The following is a 13,869-nucleotide window of genomic DNA, read 5'->3' as shown; positions in this document are numbered from 1 at the left end:
TTGTAAGTTGTAGCGAATATTATCCCATTTCGAAGAATATACTGTAATTGCAAATTATGTCAGGATCATATATGTAAAGAATTTGCATAAACAACTTACAATTGTGTGCTCTTATTTTCCTGAATTTTCACTGATTTTGATCGTTCGTTTCGCAACGGTTCCAGTAATGTATGAAATGATTTTTTGTTCTACTTCTTACCTACTGGACATGCACTGGCAAATGATAGAGTTCCAGACTATCCCGAAGACAGTAAAAATAGAAGTGTAAATATTTTCATTACCTGTGTGTTTAAGACCTTCCATTACAAATATCGACACTTCCAAGACCGCGGAATTAATCGCTTCACGACTATGCATAAAATATATAATTTATATTATAATAGAGATCTTCAATTCGATTGAATTTAACTGCGATAGGTGTCGCGCATAGCAGTGGAATAAGCAAGTCGGTATGATTTTGGAGTAGTTTAGCGAAGTTCTCAATCTAAAAGGGATGTTACGAAGTATTAGTAAGTAATCTCCTAATTTAGTTATTCTTAACTTACTTAATTGCGAATTAGGAAGAGTAAATTTTTAGTGTGTCATGTGTGCGCTTTATAGTATCCAAGCAGTCAATGAAAAAAGTCTACAAAGCGGAGTTATGACGTAACCTTCGTAGCTATGTACATTGCGTGTGCTAATCTTAGGAAAATGCGATACGCTGCAAACTATGCGAAAACAAGACTTTACAAGGTGAGTAAACTCTAATTGTATCAAAATCTATCATTTTTACAGCACAAAACTGAGTGCAAGTGAGTACAAAAATTATCAGAAGACAGAAAGCTGACTTGTCAATGTATTACATGAAAATTTAGAGAGCAACTAAGCTCACAAGGGTAAAATCCTTTGTTCAGAGCTGTATGCATTCCACTACTGAATAGCGGTAGCAAGCAAATGTGGCACTCAGCTCTGACACCAGTGAGTCTACGGAATCGTATTAAATTTCAAGATTTGTATATCATACACTTTTTTAACTTTTAGTTATGACAGGCTACCAAAGAAAATTAGGACACTCATCAGCACATTTTGAATGATTGCATTTCTAAAATCGGACTCTTTTCTTCCGAACAGTCATTTCGGTAACACTGGAGTTCGCAGCGGACGCATGACTGCGTGAGCGGGTAACTCGTCTCCGTTAGCAACTGGGTGTGACCTTACTTGTAAGAGTGGATGAAATGGAAGAGCCTTAGAAGATTCATTGAAGGACTAGGTGACTCATAGTTCTGCCAGAGTTTTATCCACTCGAGGGCCGATTCAATGAGTTAACAGTTTTTCCTTATGAGGGATTATACTACCTTTTTCTTTATAATGCAACCGTGTAATCGTCATAGATTTCGCATTTTTTACTCTTTCAAATAGTTTGCTTTATCATTTAAAATGCAAACTGTAGAAACGGCAGAGAAATTTCCCAGAAAGAGCTTTAACAGTGCTATCCGCTTGATGATTGGTGATAATTTTGCATTTTTTCTCTAATCTGCTTTTCTTTGTCTTTTTGGCCATTTTCTGGTTTTGCACTGTTGCTTCTTTTTGACATTGTTGGAAGAATGAAATTGTTATATTTAAAAATAGAACAAAATAAAAAAATCAGGTGTAATTGGAGAAAACTATGAATAACACACTCGCATCGCAAAGGATCGTGAGTGACTTAGGTTCGTTCATTACGTCGTTTTCTTCTTCAACGCATTAGGTATAATATCTGTTGCGACCAAGATTTCATCTTCTTTAATGGTAACTTTTTCTAGGACTTCCTGTTTTTCTTTGGTTGCCAATAGACTTGCTTTATTATTCTTTCTTCACTTCATCTATGTACATGTTCAATCCATTTTATTCTTCGGGTTGAAAGCCAATTGTTTACTGCTTGTATTTCACTTTTTTTTTTTATCTGAATTTTTTTATTTTATCTAGTCTACTTGTGTTTACTATTTTTCTTAATATATTCATTTCACCAGTGTTTAACATTGTCTTGTTTTCGTAGTGTCTGGTCTTGTTTCTGCATTATATGTCATAATAGGCCTGATTACTGCTTTATAAATTCACTTTTTCAAGCATCATGATATCCTTGGAGCTTTTTCATCTTGTTCTCTGACTTCTGGATGTGGCCTTCCTTCCTAGTTAAGTTGTATACCTAAATACTTGTCATGTTTTATTTGTTCTATAATAATACCTTCCAATTTTAATTTACATCTTTGTGGTTCTTGTAATATTGTCATGTTTTGATATCAAAAACCAAAACATTTTGTTTTGGTTTTTGATATCAAATTTTATATTATATAATTTTGCTACATTATTACATGCAAGTAGTAATATTTGTAATAGGTTTCCTTTTTTGCAATTACTATTACATCGTCTGCATAACATATAGTACTTATTATTCTATTTTTATTTCCACTCCCGTTTTTTGTATTTTATTAACATTTTGTGTTATTCCACCCATTATTATATTGAATAATGTTTGATTTAAGGAGTCTCCCTGTCTAATGTTATTAATTTGTATTTCTTTACTTATTTTTCCTTGTGTTTTTATTATGCAGCAATTGATATCATATATTTCCTTAATTATTTGTGTTAGGTTTTCTGATACTTTTCTTCTCTACAATATATCTATTACATCCTGAGTTAATATTCGGTGAAATGCTTTTCCAGATTTATAAAGCATATAAATAATTTTGCATTATTATTATTATTATTTCGGGCAACTCCAAGGAGTCGATCGACTCATCGAGGGAGCCCCTAATTATATGCATTTAATAAAGCACGTCATGTCAAGAACAACTATTCGACATTCACACAGTATCTATCATACCTCACCTTGAACTCATTCACGGTCATAGCACCCACAACAGACTCTGGCAGCTTATTCCACTCATTCACCACTCTCCAAGTAAAAAAACCTAGCTCTAACACCCTTGCTAACCACATTCTTGCCCAGCTTCCATGTATGGCCCGTAGTCCTCCCACCACCAGTCCTATTCTCAAAAATATCTTCTGGATTAATCTTATAGAAACCCTTCAGTAATTTGAATGTCTCAATCATATCACCCCTTTTCTGCCTATCAACCAATTTTTGCAACCCACAAATTTTCAACCTGTTCTCATACGGTTCATTCCACAGACCTGCTATCATCTTGGTCACTCGCCTCTGGATCCTCTCCACCTCCTCCCCATCAAGAAGAAACCTAGGTAACCAAATCTGAGCACAATAGTCTAGATGGGGTCTTATCTAGGCTCAATAGAGGAACAATAACTTGTTTGTCTCTGCTTGTAAAGTATTTTTCAGCAACAAAGTGATTTGTTGAGCTGATTTAGCCACTTTGCAATGTGCCCCCTAAACTTCAACTCCCTGTCCACCAACACTCTGAAATCCCTGGCCTCATCAATCTCCTAGAGTACATTTCCACCAATGTGATATACTGCTGCTAATTTTTTCACTCCAAAATGCATAACCTTACATTTTGCCACATTAAATTGACATCCATTTTCCCTAGCCCAGTCCTCCAAACTATCCAAATCGTCCTGCAAAATTTTGACATCCTGTGCACTCACAATTGCTCTACCCAACTTTGCATCATCACCAAACAAGTGAACACTTTCTCTCAGATCCTTTCCTATATCGTCAATGAACAAATTAAATAGAAATGGTCCAAGAACAGAACCCTGTGGCACACCACTAGTCACAAGCAGTCTTTTGGACTCGACTCCTGAATAAACCACTCTCTGGTATCTCTCCATCAACCACCCTCCTGTCCATCTCACCAACCCATTATCCATCCCCATATGCTGCAATTTACTGATTAGAATTCCATGTGGTATCCAAAATGTCAGAGTCGTTAGCAACGTCCAGTAGAATCACTGTAAACCCATTACCGTTATCCAGTTCATCCGTCATCACCGTGTTATAATACGGGAGCAAGTTACTGAGGCATGACCTATCCTTCACAAAACCATGTTGTCCCCCCCCGTACGGTAAACCATTTTCATGTATCCAATCCTGTATTCTTCTCTTGACTAATTTCTCCAAGTCCTTGAGAACGATTCCTGATATGCTAATCGGTCAGTAATTTACAACAGCAGTCTTGGAACCTCCTTTATGCAGGGAATTATTTTCCCCTCTTTCCACCCCCTCGGGACTAACCCAGACCCGAGACTGAAATTAAACAAAATGGTCATGGGTACTGACAATTCTTTAGCCGCTTCACATATGACACAAGCTGGTATACCATTCAATCCCACAGATGTATTGATATTGAAGTTTTGCAATAGACTACTCACCTCCACTTCATTCACCACAATTTCCGTATAATCTAATGGTTCATTCATTTCTGCAATGTCACCACCTGGAAGATATATTCTTGCAAAGTGCTCACTCAGTAATTCAACTATATCAACTGATTCGGTTACCTCCCTACCATTGGCATTCTTTAAAATCATTCTGCCATATACATTTTTTCTTTTACTTGCAACATATTGAAAAAACTATTTGGGATTCTCTTTAGCCTGCATGGTCAATGTTCTTTCGTAATCTTTTTTGCTTTTCTTACCACCCTCGTAACCCTTCTGGCCTGTACTTGATGCCATTCATGTGCATGCTGGTCACCTTTCTCCTTAAATTCCCTCCATAGTTGTTTCGTTTTTTGCAGCTGAAGCTTAATGGTGTTATTCATCCATTTAACCCCTACTTGATTTATTATTTGCACTCTAGGTATATAGTCAGCCATTGCTTCATGCAAACACTTCTTAACTGCATCCCATGCACTATCAACTTCTAGCCCTTGCAGTTGTACATGCCATGGCACTGAACTAATCAAACTCCTTAGCTTGTCATACTTTTCAGCCCAATAATTCCACATGTACCCTGTCTTAATTGTAAATTTTACACCTTTAGCCACTTCCCAAGTCAAGACCCTATGATCACTCTCACCAACTGGTGGCAAAGTGTTTATATTCGTTACAGCCAAATTCTCGGATACATTTACTAAATCAAGCAACCTCTGACCCCAGGTATTTTCCATTACGTGCTGTCGCAGATAGTTATCCCTTAATAACCGCATAAAATCCAATTCCTTCCTCCCATGCATCCTCTCCTCCTCTCAATGTTACCATAGTTGAAATCTCCCATAATAATTACCCTCGTTCCACTCATTTCTTGTATTTGCTTATGCATACTATCTCCATCTATTCCATCACCTGGTCTATAGCAGCACCCAACTGTATATTTTGTTCTGCTAGTTTCAATCTCACACCAGATAGCCTCAAATGTGCTCTTTTCTCTATCCTGCAGTTCCACTTCTATACTTCTTGGCTGTAGCTCATCAGCTATCATCAATAATACTCCCCCCCCCCCCCAATTTTATTCTCCCTGTCACTCCTGAACACACCATACTCCTCACATTCAATCCCACTAGCTGTGTCATCTTCTGTCAACCATGTTTCACTAATGCCAATAACCTGTGGTCTGGGAGTGCCACCCGAGGCCAGAAATTCTTCCTCCTTGTTCCTAATACTTCTGGCATTTGTATACATGAATTGCAGAAGCAGATTTGTCCCATCCCTATATTAATGCCTTATACTAACTATCCCATTCTGATTCGTGGTCTTTCCTACTTGCTTGGGCATGTTACACACATTCACATACTCAACTCTCTCCCTAAAATCTACATAATTACTCCCCTTTCCCCCAATAACTCTAGTTTCGCTGATTCTGCACATTCACTTCCACTACATTCAACAACACCTTTTCAAGTCTCCACCAAATGCATTCAAATGTAAACCATCCATTTTATATAAATCCTTTTGCACATTGAACTCATTCCACACATCCACAAATTCCACACCACTCATCAAACATAATTCACACATAAAGGCATTAGCAATTATTGCCCTCCTTCTATACTCTTCACTGTCATACCACAGCAACAGGCTTGCCATCCTAACTCTCTCACTCTTCTCTTTTGCTACCTCAAGCAATTCCTTCACATCCTTACTAATAGCCTTTTTGTTTCCTTTCAAATCATTTGTACCTGCTACCACTATTAACTCTTTCACTCGCTGCTTTTGAATTCTAAATGACTTGCTTTCATTCTTAACGTTTGCACCGGGTTGGATTTTGTTAAACTCTCAACTAACACAACTCTTACTAAGGAATCTCCATATGACATGCGCTCTTTCATTTTGTTTACACTCATTTTAATACCCTTATTTTTTCTATCATACTTTTGCCTATTATTAGTTGGTACGCTTGGTAAACATTTTTGCCAACTCTCCATCTGACGATTTGCCCTATGTATCGCTTCGCATAATAAAGCGATCTCACTCATTGCGCCAGTGTTATAATTTTTATTCTCCGATGATTCATTCGATCATTCTGTATTTTTACCCTCATTCTCACTTTCAACGCCACTCTCACAGCTATCAGGTACTACTTCGCAAATATCATCATTCCTACCTTGAATGTCACTGTTATCTAGATTCTCACTTTCATCAACAATATCACTCACATGACCGGAAGCGCCCTTTACATCCTCGCATTCTTTACACTTTTTGCTCACATTCACTCCACTATCGTTGTTTAATCAGACTCCAACTGCTCTCCTCAATGCACAAATTTCGCAAACGGTACACTGAATGAAATCCTTCAAGTTAAAGATTTTTAGACATGTGGCAACCTGAATGCCATCTTTGTTTTCCTCTTTATGGGAGCCATGTGTACTGATAATCGTATCTAACAATTTACTATTAAAATACTCAAAAAACACACAAAAATCACCCAGACTTGCTAAAATACGGAAAGTAAACAATACTGTGTAATTATTTGATGCAATTTCATTGATGCAAATTGATGCAATTTCATCAAATTTTACTCAGAATATCACTTACTTGTTCAGGAGCTATCCACAAACACCAATTATATTCTATTGTTTTCTCTATCAGTTGTCGAATTATAAATATTGCATCTGTACATGATCTATCTTCTCTAAATTCTTGTTGTTCATCTAGTAGATTAATTTCCTTTGTTATTTTATTATTTAAAATTCCTGTTAGTAATTTCAACGAAGTATTCAATAAATTTATCCATCTATAATTTTCTGCATACCTGTTGGTCCTGCAGACCAACAGATATGCAGCAGAAAAATGGCAGGCCAGCTGCATTAATTGCCTAAAATCTTTAAAGATGAATTGGCCATCAAATAGAAGCAGAAATAATGCTACCATGTAAGGGAGAGCCGACACACCTAACTGAACACATAGATTAGGCAAGAAGACAGCTATGTGGAATGCAAACGGCATATATAATATTTCAACCATCAACATCAGAACATTGTACAAACCTGACAAATTAAAACTGATAGAGGGAGAACTAGAACTGTTCAAATGGGAAATGTTGGAGTTGCAGAGACCCACTGGATTGAGGAAAAAAAATTCACATAAAAAAATGCAACCTTATTTTACTCAGGAAGGAAAGATAACCATCACAGAGAAGGTGTAGCACTAATCATTAAAAAAATGGTTCCTAAACTCAATAGCTGAGGTAAGAAAAATTGTCTCTAGAATCATTTGCCTAAGATCCAAAGCAAAAGAAAGAGTAATATTCATAAAAATAATAGAGGTTTATACTCCAGTCCAATCACGTGAAGAGGTGAAATATAGTCAATTACTTGAATAAGTGCAATGAGAAATGAGGGAAACAATTACCAGAGATATCCTGATTATTATGGGAAATTTTAATTGAATTGAAAGATTGTACAGTATTCTGAAGATAAATTAGAAGTAATTGGAAAATTTGGTCATGGAGAGATAAATGAATGAGGAGAGGGCTTGATTAATTTTTGAAAAATAAATCAACTGTTAATCACAAATACCTTATTCAAACACAGGCCACAACACAAATACACTTGGACATCACCAAACCATGAAATCAGAAAGTGTATAGACTATATATTCAATAATAAGAAATGGAAACATTCCTTCTAAAATATCAAAACATTAAAAAAAGATTTATATGGATATAGGCCATAAACTACTATCAGCCAAACTAAAAGTCAGTTGCAAAAGATAGAGAATAAACTACGAAAATCAAAAAAAGATAGACTTCTCATAACTAAGTGATAGCTCTACCAGATCTAACTGTCACTGATCATTGAAAGAAAAATTAAATATTCTTGCTTTAGATACAGTCCTGGAGTTTTGGAAAAAAGGTAAAGAAATTATTAAAGAAACAGCAACAAACATCTAGGCTACCAGACAAGAGTGAATAAAGATTGGCTTACACCAGAGATTTTGGACTTATGCGAGAGAATAAGAATAACCAAAACTAACCACTTAAAAGAAGATAATCAAGAAAATAGAATATTATACAAAAATTTGAAAAAGAAATAAACAAAAACAGTAGATTAGCAAAACTCATCACTTCACATACAGAGGAAAAAGCAGAATTTTGTGTAACATGACCCAAGACCATTTGAGATAGTTAATGAGATAAGTAGAACATACTCACCCAACCCAGTTTCAATATTGCAACAAGATGGAACCACTACTAGCAGCATTGAAGCAATAAAAGACATATGAACTAATCATTTTAAAGAAACATTAGCAGCTGAAGAAAACATAGATCCAGATGCCTTCAACCGTGAAGAAACTTCTGACAGAAAAGGCATCCTAAATGAAGAAATACGTTGAGCAATCAAACGAATGAAAAATAATAAAAGCACCAGTCATAGAAAACATTCAGTATTTAGTATTTTGTTCAACAAAATACTAAAGAAAGGAAATTTACCAACAGAATGGAGAACAGGCCACATCATACCCATCCACAAAAAAAGATGTCAGATCCTGCACTAACTATAGACTTATCACCCTTTTAAGCCACTAATATAAAATATTCATCAAGATTCTTCAAAACAGAGATGAACATTGTTACACCTGATATCTTGAGAATATAGAATTCTTAGCTATCATGGTGTAACATGAAGAATAAATAAAATAAATTAAAAACCCTGCATAAAAGATAATAGTTGAATTAATTGAAAGAAAAGGAAAGATTCTTGCATCCGATAAAAAAAAATAAATAAAGATGTTTGTTAAACTAACTAACATAAGAAAGAATATATTAATATTGTGATATGATTTAAAAGAGAAAATTTAACTAAATAAGACAGAAAAGGATTAGTCATAAGAGATGGTATATGAGAGGCTAGAGATTAAGTTATTAAGTAAGTTCATAGAAAACTTTTGATAAGGGGATTAAAGTAGAGGCTAGCACAAGAAAAACAACAGAAAATCGCTTAGGGTCAATTCCCAGATTGAGACATCGTTACGGGCTCGCCGATCAAAGGACATTTAGCAGAAAAACGCCACCCTAATTGGTCGGTGAAGTAAAAACAAGTAGGGGCAGCGAAAAGAAGTTAGAAAAAGTGCCGTTAGGAGAACAGGTATAAAAGGGTTGGAACCCCCCACCCCACGAGTCTTTTTTGGTTTTGGTTTTGATTCTGTTCCAGGAGAGTCTTTCGAGAGCTCTTTCATAGAGATTTCACAGTATTTTCCTGAGTGGCGAGATAGGGGTTATATCTCCACGTCACAACACAGAAACGAAAGTGAGTGGAATTTCGGTTCCGTATTTCCTATGTGAGAAGCGAAGAATGCCATATAGTCGAGGAAAAGAAAGAATATTCTTTGTGTTCCAACTTCAGTGACAACTACGAAAAACGGAGAGCTGTAAAGAAATAGATGTCCACGTGGCAAGTTGCACAGCCGATATATAGATGATTCAAAAGTGTGTTCGGAGTTACGAAAAGTTAAGCCAGCGTATGCCTAGTTCAGTTCCAAAAAGAACGTAGGAGAAGCAGAGTATCGGTGAGGTTATACCAAGATAGTTCAATCAGAAGAAGGTAAGGGCCCATATGAAAAACTCAAGAAAGCAAGATACTGTGAAATATATCTAACGTTAACAAAAATTTGTCTGTGATAAGTATCATTATTCTAATACGGAACTGTTGAAGGGACCAAGGAAAATTTATACTAGGACTTAAGTATCTGACAGAATATATTAAAAGTAAGCTGGCTAGTGTTAATGTTGTGTGAAAAATTAAGTGTCCTGAGAATTTTGCATGTCTATTGTAATGTATAGGAAAGTTAAAATGTCATAGTTGTGTGTTAGTGCAGTAAATGGTTTAGTTAATCTACTTAAGTTTGAATAGTCAAATAGTGTGAATTAATCTTATTTGTCCATGTCAAATGAATTTATGTGTTGAATTGTTATGGCAGCATGATCGTAATACCCATTATAGGATCATAGCCTAATTACATGTAATAAGCTAATGTTAGTTTGTAAGTATTTAGTTTAGCATTAAATTGAGTTGTACCATGTTAAGGAATTTAATAAACCTTTGTTCAATGATAAAAGAGTTGTCTGAAATTGCTGTCCAATGCACCACTTGAAAAATTACGAACCTAATCACGCGGGAAATTAATGTTAAGAAACGAGATAAAGTGTCACGACTGCAACATAGTTACACTTTCAGGCATATTTGAGTTCTTTCTCCTTGTTTTTGTATATAATATCTTAAACTAAATATCCCAAAAGGTGCAGTATAAATACAAATATTAGGGGTACTAAGGGGAGAAATAACTTAAGTATTAGTAAAATTTTTGGTGATATCTCATGCGTAGATAATAGAAGAACATAGATAAGAGGAAATTACTAGATAGAATAAAAATCGTAAAATGGGACACAACAACGTTCCCATGAAGAACAGATAGAAGAAGATAAAATGAGATTTTGAAATAGCAGAAGCACAATAGATGCAATTTTCGCAATAAACAGTTTACCAGATCTTATGTGAGACAAAAATAAAAATACTCTACTGCTGTTTTATCAACTTCAAACAATCTTTTGACTCAATAAACAGAATCAAACTTATTAAAATTCTAAAAACATAGGGTTTGACAAATACCTATTAAATTGTATCATGAATTACTATTCAGAAACACAAACAATACTGAAATACAAAAACATAGAAACAGAACAAATAGCAATTTAAAAAGGAGTTATGCATGGCTGTCCATTGCCACCATATTTATTCAACCTGTACCTAAAAGAAGTAGTAGATGGACTACAGATGTGAAGGCATAATGGTAAATGGAAGAAATATAGACATTTAAAGTATTGATGATATAGTTATCACTACAGACAGCCAAGAAAAATTAGAAAATATCCTGACCAAGCTACATTCAAACAAGAGACAAATATGATTTTGTTTTAGTAAAATTGAAAATCAGTTTTACTAAAACAAAACTAATGGTAATAAGAAAAAGGGAAGTAATTCAAATGAAATTAGGAAACAATAATATAGAACAAGTAAAGCAGTTCAATTACCTAGGATCAATGATCACTGAAGATCTAGACTGTCTCGAAACCATAAAACTCTGAAATAATAATAAATGGATAACAATGGGCACACTAAAAAAATGTGGAACAATAAAAGATTAAGCAAAGAACTGAAATTAAAGATGTATAAAACAATGATAATTCCCACAGTACTGTATTGCTCAGAATGCTGGATCTTAAGGGGGGAAAAAAATGGATAAACTCAATGCTTTTGAAATGAAATGTCTAAGAAAAATCAATAGAACAAACTGGACAGAAAAAAAAAAATGAAAAAGTCAGAGAAGACTCTACTTTAAAGAAACAATAACTACTGCTCTAAAAAGAACGAATTAAGCTGGCTTGGACATGTTACAAGAATGAACCCAGAAAGACTATCAAACATATTATTACCACCTTACCGGCCATTATGGATCAAATACGCATCCTCATATGCTTTGTATCCATCATATATTTCAATGTGTTATCAATGGTATTACAATTTTAATATGCACTTCACATCCATAATAACCTTGATGTCTGTAGACGTCTTGGTTGGTAACATGGTTAAATGGTAGAAGGAAGTCCAGCAGAGGAAGACCAAGAAAGAAATGAATTGATAACATTAACGAAAGTACCGACTTAAACTCCATAATAGAACTTCATAAAGAGACAGCAGACAAAGAAATAGCAAAGATTCGTCTCTGAGGAACTGAACCCACAATGAGCAGAAGAGATGATAATTTTCTTTTTTTTTTTTTTTTTTTTCATTCTACAGGAATTGCTTTTGTTTTTATTATTTGATTGTATGGTATATCTAAACTGAGTTATAATTTCTTTACCATTTTTAATAATTCATTATTGATATTATCAAGACCTGGTGATTTCCTACTCTTCGGTTTTTTAATTGCATTTTCAATTTTTATCTCTATTGCATTTATTTCTTCTTGGTTTGTTTGTATACTTAGTTCTAATTTTATTTCCACTATTTATTTATATAGATTTTAAAATAATTTTCTAATTCTTCTCTTTCTACTTTTAATATTGGGATATATTCTGCTTCTTTCTTTTGTGTATTAATAAATCTCCACATTTGTTTCTGTTTACCATAAAAATCATATTCAAATTCTTTTGTATATGATTCCCAAAATTGATTTTTACTTTCTATTTTCTTCTGATTAACTTTATTACTTATTTCCTTTTATTGACCGCGCGGTTAGCCTAGTGGCTTTGCGCTTTGCAACCATGTGCCTGGGGAAGGAGTGTCCCAGGTTCGATTCCCGTTGTAGACGTGAGGAATTTGAGGATCTTCCTCAGGCATAGCCAAGTTAGCCGGTCTTGGGCGCGGTCAGTAGAGTTTTTTCCGCCAGTTTATCTGGCGTTTTTCATCCCGCAAACAGGCAAACCGGCCCCGTAAACATATGCCTCTACAGTCAAAAATATATCCCCAGCGGCAGACCAGGCAACGGGTCGGTTGGGAGAAATACTAACAAGAAGTCGCATCTAAGTAACACGCGGACCCTGCATAGGAAGCGGGAATAAGGCGTAGAAGAAGAAGACTTATTTCCTTTTATTCATTCCAATTATCTGTTGTTTTCATTTATAGATATTTTTCTTTAGTTAATATTTTATTTTCTTTATTAAACCATGGAGGCCATATTCTTTAATTTTCTTATTTTTATTTTTTATTTTTATTTTTTTTTTACCCCTTATACTTCTGTTGCTGTTTCAGTTAAATTTGCATTAAAAATCTTCCAATTATCTTCTACATGTTGTTAACTGCCTAGTGAGTTATCTTGGAACTTTTGTTTTAATCTAATGTAGTATACTGTTTGTGCTGATTTTCTTTAAATTTTATTTTCACCCATTTCTTGTCAAGTCTTAGTTTACATATTAACACATTATGTTCACTTCCAATTTCTTCTGATGTTAACACTCTGATATGTTCTATTTCTTATGATGATACATAAATATATAGCCTTATATGTTCATTATTCCATTTCCTTTTTTGTTTGTTTCTGTGATGCTGCATATTTTAATGTTTCTTTTGGTTATTTCTTGAATAAGTTCTCCCTCTTTTCCATTAATTGCTCTTACATTCATTGTTTCTAGTTTTATTATTATTCCATATCGTATTCTTTTCTGTTTCCAATCAATATCCAATTTACCTATCCAATTCATATTTATCTTGGTTTTTCGAGCAATATTATTTTACATGCAATGACAGTTGCTAGCCCAATCACCAGGCTCCTCCTACCTTAGCCAGGAATATTGATGTAGCCTTCATGCCTAGGGTGGCCCTTCTGGAAGACCAAGCTTCTGACATACTTCACCTACATCTCCCATTCACCTCTCCACCACAATGAGGTGTGGGTAGGATTTAGAGAGGTACATTATTATATACAGCATAATTGCCCATACATGCCCCAAAGTGCCTTCACCTCACACAATTTAAAATAAAAATTCGATAAGCT

General features: G+C 34.7%; 1 protein-coding gene across 1 annotated transcript in view; it reads left to right on the top strand.

The window, feature by feature from the left end:
- The first annotated feature begins 517 nt into the window (after nt 1–517).
- LOC150093484 (uncharacterized) overlaps nt 518–13,869 on the top strand; it is a 36,825-nt gene continuing 23,473 nt past the window's right edge. Inside the window, exon 1 of the mRNA XM_090413763.1 lies at nt 518–732. The gene's annotated coding sequence lies outside the window, so the exon portion shown is untranslated. The remainder of the gene's footprint in view (nt 733–13,869) is intronic.

The sequence above is a fragment of the Typopeltis vanoorti genome, chromosome 24 (genome assembly GCF_054136105.1).
Source record: "Typopeltis vanoorti isolate ZY-2024b chromosome 24, IOZ_Tvanoo_1.0, whole genome shotgun sequence".
In the NCBI taxonomy this organism is placed as follows: Eukaryota; Metazoa; Arthropoda; class Arachnida; order Uropygi; family Thelyphonidae; genus Typopeltis; species Typopeltis vanoorti.
The sequence above is the reverse complement of the archived record's forward strand: the minus strand, read 5'-3'. Positions and strand labels throughout refer to the sequence as shown.